The sequence below is a fragment of the Hyla sarda genome, chromosome 1, assembly GCF_029499605.1.
Source record: "Hyla sarda isolate aHylSar1 chromosome 1, aHylSar1.hap1, whole genome shotgun sequence".
NCBI lineage: Eukaryota > Metazoa > Chordata > Amphibia > Anura > Hylidae > Hyla > Hyla sarda.
The window spans coordinates 215,347,632-215,360,495 of record NC_079189.1 but is presented as its reverse complement, the minus strand read 5'-3'; the positions used below and the strand labels follow the sequence as shown (position 1 = coordinate 215,360,495).

General features: G+C 36.8%; 21 non-coding genes across 21 annotated transcripts; all 21 read left to right on the top strand.

Annotated features, from left to right (window-relative positions):
* Positions 1-970: 970 nt before the first annotated feature.
* Positions 971-1,043, top strand: TRNAK-UUU (transfer RNA lysine (anticodon UUU)). Its single transcript has one exon. It is a non-coding gene; the product is annotated as a tRNA-Lys (tRNA).
* Positions 1,044-2,210: 1,167 nt separating this feature from the next.
* On the top strand, positions 2,211-2,283 carry TRNAK-UUU (transfer RNA lysine (anticodon UUU)). The gene has a single exon. It is a non-coding gene; the product is annotated as a tRNA-Lys (tRNA).
* Positions 2,284-2,520: 237 nt separating this feature from the next.
* Positions 2,521-2,593, top strand: TRNAK-UUU (transfer RNA lysine (anticodon UUU)). The gene has a single exon. It is a non-coding gene; the product is annotated as a tRNA-Lys (tRNA).
* Positions 2,594-2,834: 241 nt separating this feature from the next.
* TRNAK-UUU (transfer RNA lysine (anticodon UUU)) lies at positions 2,835-2,907 on the top strand. Its single transcript has one exon. It is a non-coding gene; the product is annotated as a tRNA-Lys (tRNA).
* A 238-nt stretch (positions 2,908-3,145) lies between these two features.
* On the top strand, positions 3,146-3,218 carry TRNAK-UUU (transfer RNA lysine (anticodon UUU)). The gene has a single exon. It is a non-coding gene; the product is annotated as a tRNA-Lys (tRNA).
* Positions 3,219-3,770: 552 nt separating this feature from the next.
* Positions 3,771-3,843, top strand: TRNAK-UUU (transfer RNA lysine (anticodon UUU)). The gene has a single exon. It is a non-coding gene; the product is annotated as a tRNA-Lys (tRNA).
* A 234-nt stretch (positions 3,844-4,077) lies between these two features.
* TRNAK-UUU (transfer RNA lysine (anticodon UUU)) lies at positions 4,078-4,150 on the top strand. The gene has a single exon. It is a non-coding gene; the product is annotated as a tRNA-Lys (tRNA).
* A 551-nt stretch (positions 4,151-4,701) lies between these two features.
* TRNAK-UUU (transfer RNA lysine (anticodon UUU)) lies at positions 4,702-4,774 on the top strand. The gene has a single exon. It is a non-coding gene; the product is annotated as a tRNA-Lys (tRNA).
* Positions 4,775-5,321: 547 nt separating this feature from the next.
* TRNAK-UUU (transfer RNA lysine (anticodon UUU)) lies at positions 5,322-5,394 on the top strand. The gene has a single exon. It is a non-coding gene; the product is annotated as a tRNA-Lys (tRNA).
* Positions 5,395-5,945: 551 nt separating this feature from the next.
* TRNAK-UUU (transfer RNA lysine (anticodon UUU)) lies at positions 5,946-6,018 on the top strand. The gene has a single exon. It is a non-coding gene; the product is annotated as a tRNA-Lys (tRNA).
* A 568-nt stretch (positions 6,019-6,586) lies between these two features.
* Positions 6,587-6,659, top strand: TRNAK-UUU (transfer RNA lysine (anticodon UUU)). The gene has a single exon. It is a non-coding gene; the product is annotated as a tRNA-Lys (tRNA).
* Positions 6,660-6,896: 237 nt separating this feature from the next.
* Positions 6,897-6,969, top strand: TRNAK-UUU (transfer RNA lysine (anticodon UUU)). The gene has a single exon. It is a non-coding gene; the product is annotated as a tRNA-Lys (tRNA).
* A 239-nt stretch (positions 6,970-7,208) lies between these two features.
* On the top strand, positions 7,209-7,281 carry TRNAK-UUU (transfer RNA lysine (anticodon UUU)). The gene has a single exon. It is a non-coding gene; the product is annotated as a tRNA-Lys (tRNA).
* Positions 7,282-8,448: 1,167 nt separating this feature from the next.
* On the top strand, positions 8,449-8,521 carry TRNAK-UUU (transfer RNA lysine (anticodon UUU)). Its single transcript has one exon. It is a non-coding gene; the product is annotated as a tRNA-Lys (tRNA).
* A 551-nt stretch (positions 8,522-9,072) lies between these two features.
* TRNAK-UUU (transfer RNA lysine (anticodon UUU)) lies at positions 9,073-9,145 on the top strand. Its single transcript has one exon. It is a non-coding gene; the product is annotated as a tRNA-Lys (tRNA).
* A 546-nt stretch (positions 9,146-9,691) lies between these two features.
* TRNAK-UUU (transfer RNA lysine (anticodon UUU)) lies at positions 9,692-9,764 on the top strand. Its single transcript has one exon. It is a non-coding gene; the product is annotated as a tRNA-Lys (tRNA).
* Positions 9,765-10,001: 237 nt separating this feature from the next.
* TRNAK-UUU (transfer RNA lysine (anticodon UUU)) lies at positions 10,002-10,074 on the top strand. Its single transcript has one exon. It is a non-coding gene; the product is annotated as a tRNA-Lys (tRNA).
* Positions 10,075-10,625: 551 nt separating this feature from the next.
* TRNAK-UUU (transfer RNA lysine (anticodon UUU)) lies at positions 10,626-10,698 on the top strand. Its single transcript has one exon. It is a non-coding gene; the product is annotated as a tRNA-Lys (tRNA).
* Positions 10,699-11,266: 568 nt separating this feature from the next.
* On the top strand, positions 11,267-11,339 carry TRNAK-UUU (transfer RNA lysine (anticodon UUU)). The gene has a single exon. It is a non-coding gene; the product is annotated as a tRNA-Lys (tRNA).
* Positions 11,340-11,576: 237 nt separating this feature from the next.
* Positions 11,577-11,649, top strand: TRNAK-UUU (transfer RNA lysine (anticodon UUU)). Its single transcript has one exon. It is a non-coding gene; the product is annotated as a tRNA-Lys (tRNA).
* Positions 11,650-11,888: 239 nt separating this feature from the next.
* On the top strand, positions 11,889-11,961 carry TRNAK-UUU (transfer RNA lysine (anticodon UUU)). The gene has a single exon. It is a non-coding gene; the product is annotated as a tRNA-Lys (tRNA).
* Positions 11,962-12,864: the final 903 nt, after the last annotated feature.

Below are 12,864 nucleotides of genomic sequence, written 5' to 3'. Positions count from 1 at the left end.
AATTTATGTGATTTTTTTTTTGTGTGTGATTAGAAAATTGCTCTCACAGAGCCTGGATAGCTCAGTCGGTAGAGCATCAGACTTTTAATCTCAGGGTCCAGGGTTCAAGTCCCTGTTCAGGCGAAATGTTCACTACATGGCATTGTGAGAATTAGTGTGATGTTTTTGACCACAAACTGTTTCATTGTAATGAATCTTCTAGTCTTTGTTTTACTAAGACATCAACCACTAGGAGTCAGGATAGCTCAGTTGACAAACACATATTTTGTGGTTTTCTTGATCTTTTCAACCTTGTATTCTTTTATAGCAGAGAATTTATGTGATTGTTTTTTTTTGTGTGTGATTAGAAAATTGCTCTCACAGAGCCTGGATAGCTCAGTCGGTAGAGCATCAGACTTTTAATCTCAGGGTCCAGGGTTCAAGTCCCTGTTCAGGCGAAATGTTCACTACATGGCATTGTGAGAATAAGTGTGATGTCTTTGACCACAAACTGTTTCATTGTAATTAGTCTTTGTGTTACTAAGACATCAACCACTAGGAGTCAGGATAGATCAGTTGGTAAACACATATTTTGTGGTTTTCTTGATCTTTTCAACATTTTCTTCTTTTATAGTAGAGAATTTATGTGTTTTTTTTGTGTGACTGGAGGAATGCTATCACAGAGCCAGGATAGCTCAGTCGGTAGAGCATCAGACTTTTAATCTGAGGGTCCAGGGTTCAAGTCCCTGTTCAGGCAAAATGTTCACTACATGGCATTGTGAGAAAAAGTGTGATGTTTTTGACCACAAACTGTTTCATTGTAATGAATCTTCTAGTCTTTGTGTTACTAAGACATCAACCACTAGGAGTCAGGATAGATCAGTTGATGAACACATATTTTGTGGTTTTCTTGATCTTTTCAACATTTTCTTCTTTTATAGAAGAGAATTTATGTGATTTTTTTGTGTGACTAGAAGAGTACTCACACAGAGCCTGGATAGCTCAGTCGGTAGAGCATCAGACTTTTAATCTGAGGGTCCAGGGTTCAAGTCCCTGTTCAGGCGAAATGTTCACTATAAGGCATTGTGATAATAAGTGTGATGTTTTTGACCACAAACTGTTTCATAGTATTTTATCTTCTAGTCTTTGTGTTACTAAGACATCAACCACTAGGAGTCAGGATAGTTCAGTTGGTAAACACATATTCTGTGTTTTTCTTGATCTTTTTAACCTTGTATTCTTTTATAGCAGAGAATTTATGTTATTTGTTTTTTGTGTGTGACTAGAAAGTTGCACTCACAGAGCCTGGATAGCTCAGTCGGTAGAGCATCAGACTTTTAATCTGAGGGTGCAGGGTTCAAGTTCCTGTTCAGGTGAAATGTTCACTACATGGCATTGTGAGAATAAGTGTGATGTTTTTGACCACAAACTGTTTCATTGTAATGAATCTTCTAGTCTTTGTGTTACTAAGACATCAACCACTAGGAGTCAGGATAGCTCAGTTGATAAACACATATTTTGTGGTTTTCTTGATCTTTTCAACATTTTCTTCTTTTATAGTAGAGAATTTATGTGATTTTTTTGTGTGTGACAAGAAAAATGCTCTCACAGAGCCTGGATAGCTCAGTCGGTAGAGCATCAGACTTTTAATCTGAGGGTCCAGGGATCAAGTCCCTGTTCAGGTGAAATGTTCACTATAAGGCATTGTGATAATAAGTGTGCTGTTTTTTACCACAAACTGTTTCATAGTATTTTATCTTCTAGTCTTTGTGTTACTAAGACATCAACCACTAGGAGTGAGGATAGTTCAGTTGGTAAACACATATTCTGTGTTTTTCTTGATCTTTTCAACCTTGTCTTCTTTTATAGTAGAGAATTTATGTTATTTGTTTTTTGTGTGTGACTAGAAAATTGCTCTCACAGAGGCTGGATAGCTCAGTCGGTAGAGCATCAGACTTTTAATCTGAGGGTCCAGGGTTCAAGTCCCTGTTCAGGCGAAATGTTCACTACATGGCATTGTGAGAATAAGTGTGATGTCTTTGACCACAAACTGTTTCATTGTAATGAATCTTCTAGTCTTTGTGTTACTAAAACATCAACCACTAGGAGTCAGGATAGCTCAGTTGGTAAACACATATTTTGTGGTTTTCTTGATCTTTTCAACATTTTCTTCTTTTATAGTAGAGAATCTCTGTGATTTTTTTGTGTGACTAGAGGAATGCTATCACAGAGCCTGGATAGCTCAGTCGGTAGAGCATCAGACTTTTAATCTGAGGGTCCAGGGTTCAAGTCCCTGTTCAGGCATAATGTTCTCTACATGGCATTGTGAGAAAAAGTTTGATGTTTTTGACCACAAACTGTTTCATTGTAATGAATCTTCTAGTCTTTGTGTTACTAAGACATCAACCACTAGGAGTCAGGATAGCTCAGTTGATGAACACATATTTTGTGGTTTTCTTGATCTTTTCAACATTTTCTTCTTTTATAGTAGAGAATTTATGTGATTTTTTTTTTGTGTGACAAGAAAAATGCTCTCACAGAGCCTGGATAGCTCAGTCGGTAGAGCATCAGACTTTTAATCTGAGGGTCCAGGGTTCAAGTCCCTGTTCAGGCGAAATGTTCACTATAAGGCATTGTGATAATAAGTGTGCTGTTTTTTTTACCACAAACTGTTTCATAGTATTTTATTTTCTAGTCTTTGTGTTACTAAGACATCAACCACTAGGAGTGAGGATAGTTCAGTTGGTAAACACATATTCTGTGTTTTTCTTGATCTTTTCAACCTTGTTTTCTTTTATAGCAGAGAATTTATGTTATTTGTTTTTTGTGTGTGACTAGAAAATTGCTGTCACAGAGCCTGGATAGCTCAGTCGGTAGAGCATCAGACTTTTAATCTGAGGGTCCAGGGTTCAAGTCCCTGTTCAGGCAAAATGTTCACTATAAGGCATTGTGATAATAAGCGTGATGTTTTTGACCACAAACTGTTTCATAGTATTTTATCTTCTAGTCTTTGTGTTACTAAGACATCAACCACTAGGAGTCAGGATAGCTCAGTTGGTAAACACATATTCTGTGTTTTTCTTGATCTTTTCAACCTTGTATTCTCTTATAGCAGAGAATTTATGTGATTTTTTTTTGTGTGTGATTAGAAAATTGCTCTCACAGAGCCTGGATAGCTCAGTCGGTAGAGCATCAGACTTTTAATCTGAGGGTCCAGGGTTCAAGTCCCTGTTCAGGCGAAATGTTCACTACATGGCATTGTGAGAATAAGTGTGATGTTTTTGACCACAAATTGTTTCATTGTAATGAATCTTCTAGTCTTTGTGTTACTAAGACATCAACCACTAGGAGTCAGGATAGCTCAGTTGGTAAACACATTTTTTGTGCTTTTCTTGATCTTTTCAACCTCGTCTTCTATTATAGCAGAGAATTTATGTTATTTGTTTTTTGTGTGTGACTAGAAATTTGCTCTCACAGATCCTGCATAGCTCAGTCGGTAGAGCATCAGACTTTTAATCTGAGGGTCCAGGGTTCAAGTCCCTGTTCAGGCAAAATGTTCACTATAAGGCATTGTGATAATAAGCGTGATGTTTTTGACCACAAACTGTTTCATAGTATTTTATCTTCTATTCTTTGTGTTACTAAGACATCAACCACTAGGAGTCAGGATAGCTCAGTTGGTAAACACATATTCTGTGTTTTTCTTGATCTTTTCAACCTTGTATTCTTTTATAGCAGAGAATTTATGTGATTTTTTTTTTTGTGTGTGATTAGAAAATTGCTCTCTCAGAGCCTGGATAGCTCAGTCGGTAGAGCATCAGACTTTTAATCTGAGGGTCCAGGGTTCAAGTCCCTGTTCAGGCGAAATGTTCACTACATGGCATTGTGAGAATAAGTGTGATGTTTTTGACCACAAACTGTTTCATTGTAATGAATCTTCTAGTCTTTGTGTTACTAAGACATCAACCACTAGGAGTCAGGATAGCTCAGTTGGTAAACACATATTTTGTGGTTTTCTTGATCTTTTCAACATTTTCTTCTTTTATAGAAGAGAATTTATGTGATTTTTTTGTGTGACTAGAAGAGTACTCACACAGAGCCTGGATAGCTCAGTCGGTAGAGCATCAGACTTTTAATCTGAGGGTCCAGGGTTCAAGTCCCTGTTCAGGCGAAATGTTCACTATAAGGCATTGTGATAATAAGTGTGATGTTTTTGACCACAAACTGTTTCATAGTATTTTATCTTCTAGTCTTTGTGTTACCAAGACATCAACCACTAGGAGTCAGGATAGTTCAGTTGGTAAACACATATTCTGTGTTTTTCTTGATCTTTTTAACCTTGTATTCTTTTATAGCAGAGAATTTATGTTATTTGTTTTTTGTGTGTGACTAGAAAGTTGCACTCACAGAGCCTGGATAGCTCAGTCGGTAGAGCATCAGACTTTTAATCTGAGGGTGCAGGGTTCAAGTTCCTGTTCAGGTGAAATGTTCACTACATGGCATTGTGATAATAAGTGTGATGTTTTTGATGACCACATACTGTTTCATTGTAATGAATCTTCTAGTCTTTGTGTTACTAAGACATCAACCACTAGGAGTCAGGATAGCTCAGTTGGTAAACACATATTTTGTGGTTTTCTTGATCTTTTCAACATTTTCTTCTTTTATAGTAGATAATTTATGTGATTTTTTTTTGTGTGACAAGAAAAATGCTCTCACAGAGCCTGGATAGCTCAGTCGGTAGAGCATCAGACTTTTAATCTGAGGGTCCAGGGTTCAAGTCCCTGTTCAGGCGAAATGTTCACTATAAGGCATTGTGATAATAAGCGTGATGTTTTTGACCACAAACTGTTTCATAATATTTTATCTTCTATTCTTTCTGTTACTAAGACATCAACCACTAGGAGTCAGGATAGCTCAGTTGGTAAACACATATTCTGTGTTTTTCTTGATCTTTTCAACCTTGTATTCTTTTATAGCAGAGAATTTATGTGATTTTTTTTTTGTGTGTGATTAGAAAATTGCTCTCACAGAGCCTGGATAGCTCAGTCGGTAGAGCATCAGACTTTTAATCTCAGGGTCCAGGGTTCAAGTCCCTGTTCAGGCAAAATGTTCACTACATGGCATTGTGAGAATAAGTGTGATGTTTTTGACCACAAACTGTTTCATTGTAATGAATCTTCTAGTCTTTGTGTTACTAAGACATCAACCACTAGGAGTCAGGATAGCTCAGTTGGTAAACACATATTTTGTGGTTTTCTTGATCTTTTCAACATTTTCTTCTTTTATAGAAGAGAATTTATGTGATTTTTTTTGTGTGACTAGAAGAGTACTCACACAGAGCCTGGATAGCTCAGTCGGTAGAGCATCAGACTTTTAATCTGAGGGTCCAGGGTTCAAGTCCCTGTTCAGGCGAAATGTTCACTATAAGGCATTGTGATAATAAGCGTGATGTTTTTGACCACAAACTGTTTCATAGTATTTTATCTTCTAGTCTTTGTGTTACTAAGACATCAACCACTAGGAGTCAGGATAGTTCAGTTGGTAAACACATGTTCTGTGTTTTTCTTGATCTTTTTAACCTTGTATTCTTTTATAGCAGAGAATTTATGTTATTTGTTTTTTGTGTGTGACTAGAAAGTTGCACTCACAGAGCCTGGATAGCTCAGTCGGTAGAGCATCAGACTTTTAATCTGAGGGTGCAGGGTTCAAGTTCCTGTTCAGGTGAAATGTTCACTACATGGCATTGTGATAATAAGTGTGATGTTTTTGATGACCACATACTGTTTCATTGTAATGAATCTTCTAGTCTTTGTGTTACTAAGACATCAACCACTAGGAGTCAGGATAGCTCAGTTGATAAACACATATTTTGTGGTTTTCTTGATCTTTTCAACATTTTCTTCTTTTATAGTAGAGAATTTATGTGATTTTTTTTTGTGTGACAAGAAAAATGCTCTCACAGAGCCTGGATAGCTCAGTCGGTAGAGCATCAGACTTTTAATCTGAGGGTCCAGGGTTCAAGTCCCTGTTCAGGCGAAATGTTCACTATAAGGCATTGTGATAATAAGTGTGCTGTTTTTTTACCACAAACTGTTTCATAGTATTTTATCTTCTAGTCTTTGTGTTACTAAGACATCAACCACTAGGAGTGAGGATAGTTCAGTTGGTAAACACATATTCTGTGTTTTTCTTGATCTTTTCAACCTTGTCTTCTTTTATAGCAGAGAATTTATGTTATTTGTTTTTTGTGTGTGATTAGAAAATTACACTCTCAGATTCTGGATAGCTCAGTCGGTAGAGCATCGGACTTTTAATCTGAGGGTCCAGGGTTCAAGTCCCTGTTCAGGCAAAATGTTCACTATAAGGCATTGTGATAATAAGTGTGATGTTTTGGACCACAAACTGTTTCATAGCATTTTATCTTTTAGTCTTTGTGTTACTAAGACATCAACCACTAGGAGTCAAGATAGTTCAGATGGTAAACACATATTCTGTGTTTTTCTTGATCTTTTCAACCTTGTCTTCTTTTATAGCAGAGAATTTATGTTTGTTTTTTTGTGTGTGTGTGTGTGTGTAAGTGTGACTAGAAAATTGCCCTCACAGAGCCTAGATAGCTCAGTCGGTAGAGCATCAGACTTTTAATCTGAGGGTCCAGGGTTCAAGTCCCTGTTCAGGCGAAATGTTCACTACATGGCATTGTGAGAATAAGTGTGATGTTTTTGACCACAAACTGTTTCATTGTAATGAATCTTCTAGTCTTTGTTTTACTAAGACATCAACCACTAGGAGTCAGGATAGCTCAGTTGACAAACACATATTTTGTGGTTTTCATGATCTTTTCAACATTTTCTTCTTTTATAGTAGAGAATTTATGTGATTTTTTTTGTGTGTGATTAGAAAATTGCTCTCACAGAGCCTGGATAGCTCAGTCGGTAGAGCATCAGACTTTTAATCTGAGGGTCCAGGGTTCAAGTCCCTGTTCAGGCGAAATGTTCACTATAAGGCATTGTGATAATAAGTGTGCTGTTTTTTACCACAAACTGTTTCATAGTAATTTATCTTCTAGTCTTTGTGTTACTAAGACATCAACCACTAGGAGTGAGGATAGTTCAGTTGGTAAACACATATTCTGTGTTTTTCTTGATCTTTTCAACCTTGTTTTCTTTTATAGCAGAGAATTTATGTTATTTGTTTTTTGTGTGTGACTAGAAAATTGCTCTCACAGAGCCTGGATAGCTCAGTCGGTAGAGCATCAGACTTTTAATCTGAGGGTCCAGGGTTCAAGTCCCTGTTCAGGCAAAATGTTCACTATAAGGCATTGTGATAATAAGCGTGATGTTTTTGACCACAAACTGTTTCATAGTATTTTATCTTCTAGTCTTTGTGTTACTAAGACATCAACCACTAGGAGTCAGGATAGCTCAGTTGGTAAACACATATTCTGTGTTTTTCTTGATCTTTTCAACCTTGTATTCTTTTATAGCAGAGAATTTATGTGATTTTTTTTTTGTGTGTGATTAGAAAATTGCTCTCACAGAGCCTGGATAGCTCAGTCGGTAGAGCATCAGACTTTTAATCTCAGGGTCCAGGGTTCAAGTCCCTGTTCAGGCGAAATGTTCACTACATGGCATTGTGAGAATTAGTGTGATGTTTTTGACCACAAACTGTTTCATTGTAATGAATCTTCTAGTCTTTGTTTTACTAAGACATCAACCACTAGGAGTCAGGATAGCTCAGTTGACAAACACATATTTTGTGGTTTTCTTGATCTTTTCAACCTTGTATTCTTTTATAGCAGAGAATTTATGTGATTGTTTTTTTTTGTGTGTGATTAGAAAATTGCTCTCACAGAGCCTGGATAGCTCAGTCGGTAGAGCATCAGACTTTTAATCTCAGGGTCCAGGGTTCAAGTCCCTGTTCAGGCGAAATGTTCACTACATGGCATTGTGAGAATAAGTGTGATGTCTTTGACCACAAACTGTTTCATTGTAATGAATCTTCTAGTCTTTGTGTTACTAAGACATCAACCACTAGGAGTCAGGATAGATCAGTTGGTAAACACATATTTTGTGGTTTTCTTGATCTTTTCAACATTTTCTTCTTTTATAGTAGAGAATTTATGTGTTTTTTTTGTGTGACTGGAGGAATGCTATCACAGAGCCAGGATAGCTCAGTCGGTAGAGCATCAGACTTTTAATCTGAGGGTCCAGGGTTCAAGTCCCTGTTCAGGCAAAATGTTCACTACATGGCATTGTGAGAAAAAGTGTGATGTTTTTGACCACAAACTGTTTCATTGTAATGAATCTTCTAGTCTTTGTGTTACTAAGACATCAACCACTAGGAGTCAGGATAGATCAGTTGATGAACACATATTTTGTGGTTTTCTTGATCTTTTCAACATTTTCTTCTTTTATAGAAGAGAATTTATGTGATTTTTTTGTGTGACTAGAAGAGTACTCACACAGAGCCTGGATAGCTCAGTCGGTAGAGCATCAGACTTTTAATCTGAGGGTCCAGGGTTCAAGTCCCTGTTCAGGCGAAATGTTCACTATAAGGCATTGTGATAATAAGTGTGATGTTTTTGACCACAAACTGTTTCATAGTATTTTATCTTCTAGTCTTTGTGTTACTAAGACATCAACCACTAGGAGTCAGGATAGTTCAGTTGGTAAACACATATTCTGTGTTTTTCTTGATCTTTTTAACCTTGTATTCTTTTATAGCAGAGAATTTATGTTATTTGTTTTTTGTGTGTGACTAGAAAGTTGCACTCACAGAGCCTGGATAGCTCAGTCGGTAGAGCATCAGACTTTTAATCTGAGGGTGCAGGGTTCAAGTTCCTGTTCAGGTGAAATGTTTACTACATGGCATTGTGAGAATAAGTGTGATGTTTTTGATGACCTCATACTGTTTCATTGTAATGAATCTTCTAGTCTTTGTGTTACTAAGACATCAACCACTAGGAGTCAGGATAGCTCAGTTTATAAACACATATTTTGTGGTTTTCTTGATCTTTTCAACATTTTCTTCTTTTATAGTAGAGAATTTATGTGATTTTTTTGTGTGTGACAAGAAAAATGCTCTCACAGAGCCTGGATAGCTCAGTCGGTAGAGCATCAGACTTTTAATCTGAGGGTCCAGGGTTCAAGTCCCTGTTCAGGTGAAATGTTCACTATAAGGCATTGTGATAATAAGTGTGCTGTTTTTTACCACAAACTGTTTCATAGTATTTTATCTTCTAGTCTTTGTGTTACTAAGACATCAACCACTAGGAGTGAGGATAGTTCAGTTGGTAAACACATATTCTGTGTTTTTCTTGATCTTTTCAACCTTGTCTTCTTTTATAGTAGAGAATTTATGTTATTTGTTTTTTGTGTGTGACTAGAAAATTGCTCTCACAGAGGCTGGATAGCTCAGTCGGTAGAGCATCAGACTTTTAATCTGAGGGTCCAGGGTTCAAGTCCCTGTTCAGGCGAAATGTTCACTACATGGCATTGTGAGAATAAGTGTGATGTCTTTGACCACAAACTGTTTCATTGTAATGAATCTTCTAGTCTTTGTGTTACTAAAACATCAACCACTAGGAGTCAGGATAGCTCAGTTGGTAAACACATATTTTGTGGTTTTCTTGATCTTTTCAACATTTTCTTCTTTTATAGTAGAGAATCTCTGTGATTTTTTTGTGTGACTAGAGGAATGCTATCACAGAGCCTGGATAGCTCAGTCGGTAGAGCATCAGACTTTTAATCTGAGGGTCCAGGGTTCAAGTCCCTGTTCAGGCATAATGTTCTCTACATGGCATTGTGAGAAAAAGTTTGATGTTTTTGACCACAAACTGTTTCATTGTAATGAATCTTCTAGTCTTTGTGTTACTAAGACATCAACCACTAGGAGTCAGGATAGCTCAGTTGATGAACACATATTTTGTGGTTTTCTTGATCTTTTCAACATTTTCTTCTTTTATAGTAGAGAATTTATGTGATTTTTTTTTTGTGTGACAAGAAAAATGCTCTCACAGAGCCTGGATAGCTCAGTCGGTAGAGCATCAGACTTTTAATCTGAGGGTCCAGGGTTCAAGTCCCTGTTCAGGCGAAATGTTCACTATAAGGCATTGTGATAATAAGCGTGATGTTTTTGACCACAAACTGTTTCATAGTATTTTATCTTCTAGTCTTTGTGTTACTAAGACATCAACCACTAGGAGTCAGGATAGTTCAGTTGGTAAACACATGTTCTGTGTTTTTCTTGATCTTTTTAACCTTGTATTCTTTTATAGCAGAGAATTTATGTTATTTGTTTTTTGTGTGTGACTAGAAAGTTGCACTCACAGAGCCTGGATAGCTCAGTCGGTAGAGCATCAGACTTTTAATCTGAGGGTGCAGGGTTCAAGTTCCTGTTCAGGTGAAATGTTCACTACATGGCATTGTGATAATAAGTGTGATGTTTTTGATGACCACATACTGTTTCATTGTAATGAATCTTCTAGTCTTTGTGTTACTAAGACATCAACCACTAGGAGTCAGGATAGCTCAGTTGATAAACACATATTTTGTGGTTTTCTTGATCTTTTCAACATTTTCTTCTTTTATAGTAGAGAATTTATGTGATTTTTTTTTGTGTGACAAGAAAAATGCTCTCACAGAGCCTGGATAGCTCAGTCGGTAGAGCATCAGACTTTTAATCTGAGGGTCCAGGGTTCAAGTCCCTGTTCAGGCGAAATGTTCACTATAAGGCATTGTGATAATAAGTGTGCTGTTTTTTTACCACAAACTGTTTCATAGTATTTTATCTTCTAGTCTTTGTGTTACTAAGACATCAACCACTAGGAGTGAGGATAGTTCAGTTGGTAAACACATATTCTGTGTTTTTCTTGATCTTTTCAACCTTGTCTTCTTTTATAGCAGAGAATTTATGTTATTTGTTTTTTGTGTGTGATTAGAAAATTACACTCTCAGATCCTGGATAGCTCAGTCGGTAGAGCATCGGACTTTTAATCTGAGGGTCCAGGGTTCAAGTCCCTGTTCAGGCAAAATGTTCACTATAAGGCATTGTGATAATAAGTGTGATGTTTTGGACCACAAACTGTTTCATAGCATTTTATCTTTTAGTCTTTGTGTTACTAAGACATCAACCACTAGGAGTCAAGATAGTTCAGATGGTAAACACATATTCTGTGTTTTTCTTGATCTTTTCAACCTTGTCTTCTTTTATAGCAGAGAATTTATGTTTGTTTTTTTGTGTGTGTGTGTGTGTGTAAGTGTGACTAGAAAATTGCCCTCACAGAGCCTAGATAGCTCAGTCGGTAGAGCATCAGACTTTTAATCTGAGGGTCCAGGGTTCAAGTCCCTGTTCAGGCGAAATGTTCACTACATGGCATTGTGAGAATAAGTGTGATGTTTTTGACCACAAACTGTTTCATTGTAATGAATCTTCTAGTCTTTGTTTTACTAAGACATCAACCACTAGGAGTCAGGATAGCTCAGTTGACAAACACATATTTTGTGGTTTTCATGATCTTTTCAACATTTTCTTCTTTTATAGTAGAGAATTTATGTGATTTTTTTTGTGTGTGATTAGAAAATTGCTCTCACAGAGCCTGGATAGCTCAGTCGGTAGAGCATCAGACTTTTAATCTGAGGGTCCAGGGTTCAAGTCCCTGTTCAGGCGAAATGTTCACTATAAGGCATTGTGATAATAAGTGTGCTGTTTTTTACCACAAACTGTTTCATAGTAATTTATCTTCTAGTCTTTGTGTTACTAAGACATCAACCACTAGGAGTGAGGATAGTTCAGTTGGTAAACACATATTCTGTGTTTTTCTTGATCTTTTCAACCTTGTTTTCTTTTATAGCAGAGAATTTATGTTATTTGTTTTTTGTGTGTGACTAGAAAATTGCTCTCACAGAGCCTGGATAGCTCAGTCGGTAGAGCATCAGACTTTTAATCTGAGGGTCCAGGGTTCAAGTCCCTGTTCAGGCAAAATGTTCACTATAAGGCATTGTGATAATAAGCGTGATGTTTTTGACCACAAACTGTTTCATAGTATTTTATCTTCTAGTCTTTGTGTTACTAAGACATCAACCACTAGGAGTCAGGATAGCTCAGTTGGTAAACACATATTCTGTGTTTTTCTTGATCTTTTCAACCTTGTATTCTTTTATAGCAGAGAATTTATGTGATTTTTTTTTTGTGTGTGATTAGAAAATTGCTCTCACAGAGCCTGGATAGCTCAGTCGGTAGAGCATCAGACTTTTAATCTCAGGGTCCAGGGTTCAAGTCCCTGTTCAGGCGAAATGTTCACTACATGGCATTGTGAGAATTAGTGTGATGTTTTTGACCACAAACTGTTTCATTGTAATGAATCTTCTAGTCTTTGTTTTACTAAGACATCAACCACTAGGAGTCAGGATAGCTCAGTTGACAAACACATATTTTGTGGTTTTCTTGATCTTTTCAACCTTGTATTCTTTTATAGCAGAGAATTTATGTGATTGTTTTTTTTTGTGTGTGATTAGAAAATTGCTCTCACAGAGCCTGGATAGCTCAGTCGGTAGAGCATCAGACTTTTAATCTCAGGGTCCAGGGTTCAAGTCCCTGTTCAGGCGAAATGTTCACTACATGGCATTGTGAGAATAAGTGTGATGTCTTTGACCACAAACTGTTTCATTGTAATGAATCTTCTAGTCTTTGTGTTACTAAGACATCAACCACTAGGAGTCAGGATAGATCAGTTGGTAAACACATATTTTGTGGTTTTCTTGATCTTTTCAACATTTTCTTCTTTTATAGTAGAGAATTTATGTGTTTTTTTTGTGTGACTGGAGGAATGCTATCACAGAGCCAGGATAGCTCAGTCGGTAGAGCATCAGACTTTTAATCTGA